We start from the raw sequence: 1,994 nt of genomic DNA, 5'->3' as shown, positions 1-1,994 counted from the left end.
AACAGGCACTCACTAGTATAGGAGAGACAATATACAGAATATACTACATTATTTCAAAATAAATAAAGTTGAACTGCTTGCTTCTAAATCGGGGAAACTTAAGGTGCAACTCTTCTGCCATGACTTGGGCACTTAAAAGTTGTATTCAAGTCTGAGCCGGTCACCCTTGGCTCCCTTCACAGCTGGTGCAGAGAAAAGGCACTTTGAGAGTGACTCACCTCATCATGGTGGTGACTCTAACTCTTTTTAGTTGGTGTGGAATCTCTACAGAAAATTTGGTAATAGACGTGTGTGTGTGTGCACGCGTGTGCGCCTGTGCACACACACACACACACTTCTATAACTCAAAGGAGGTTTAAAAGAGTAATACTGTGAAAAATGAAAACAATATAATTTATTCATTATCAAGATTATACTAACAGAATGAGAACAGTTAGTTGTTATGCACTGGAATACAAAAAAGGTCACCATCACCTTGTAAAGGACCTTGTAACGCTCTCCTAAGCACCCATTTTCATGATCAACCTGAGTCGCCACATGCCCGTCCCTACAGACTTGGGGGATAAGCACTGAAATCCCCACCAAAGGCTATCATGGAGGGGCACAAATGCAAAGTCCTCTGTAACAGGTTAAGACATTAGTAAGAAAATAAATTTAAAAAAACTATGGAAGCTTGTTACTTATTGCTACATCTTGCTGTACCAAGTTCTTACATGCTATAATAAGCTTGTGCAAGGTTGGTAGGTGCCCTGCTCATTATGCCACCACTGCCTGTTATTATTGAGACAAAATGACAAAGAAGGATTTTAGAGAGATTTATACATTTCTGGTGGGGATGTATCCCCAACTGTCCCCAAGGAAAGAGCTGTCTCTGTCTCTTCAGAACAGCATCTCCAGCAGTCAGACAAAGCATGTCCAGAGGTGCCCACTCTCTGCATCAGCTCTAAAGAATGTCCAGGGGACTATTCAGACTTTGATATCTAACTTTTAGACGTCTGAAGCTGGAGTAGGTGAATGCCACTGTAAGAGTATTGCCACTAATAAAGAAAAGCTTGAATAACAAGTATTTTTTATCAAGCATATCTTACTTAGCTAGAGGAAGAAAGATCTTTGCGATGGCAGAAAAACATGGTGCAATCTGATAAGTACAGGAAACAATGCAATACCATGGTACCTGAGTTTATCAGCAGGAGACGATAACCCATCAGTCTTTCCACACCTGGCCTGGCTGGTTCAAGGTGACCCAAATACATCCCCCTGGCCCGATGCAGTGTGCTGGAAACAGAAACAGCCTATCTGAAACTTTTTTATTTCAAACCAGCTGCAATACTGCCATGCGTCAAACTCAGCAACTTTGCTTATTTGTTTGTTTTACCCTGAACTGTACATAAAGTGCTTATTCTCTTAAAAAGAAATTTGAGTGGAAGTGCTGCACAGGGTGTCTGGCTGAACCTCAGGGCTGTTTGGCTCATGTCTGTTTACAGAGGACTTGTAGCTTGAGACAGTTTTAAAGGTCTACATGGACCCTATTCCAACACCTCCACTGGTGTTATGCACTCTTTAAAGTTCAGCTGCATCTGATGATCTGGGCAAGTGCGAGAAATACAAACAGCCTGGATACCCCACTCCTGTTTTAGCATCAGTCCACCATGCAACTCCCCAGACATAAAATGTTACTGGTGCTCCTTCGTATCACCTCTTACCCAGCAACAGTGGGTAACAAACACCTAAAACAGGGAACAAAATGTCAATGCATCACTTTCATACGCTACAGGAGTACTATTTTAAGGCAGTTATATCCAGAGTGTTTCATTCATGATCCCAGCTCCAGGTCTGCAAATTCATTTTCATGTCGTTTTCTAGTCACAGCCTCTCCTCATCTCCTCTCTGGGAACCGTTACTTTAGGGTAGGCCTTCAATGCAGAGTTCATCTGGGTTCTTGCTGAAATGTTGCTTTCCTCTGCCATACAAATTGAAAAAATCCCTTATCTGCA

This window comes from Apteryx rowi, unplaced genomic scaffold (genome assembly GCF_003343035.1).
Source record: "Apteryx rowi isolate R43461 unplaced genomic scaffold, aptRow1 scaffold_928, whole genome shotgun sequence".
Taxonomy (NCBI): Eukaryota; Metazoa; Chordata; class Aves; order Apterygiformes; family Apterygidae; genus Apteryx; species Apteryx rowi.
Note: the sequence above shows the minus strand (reverse complement) of the source record.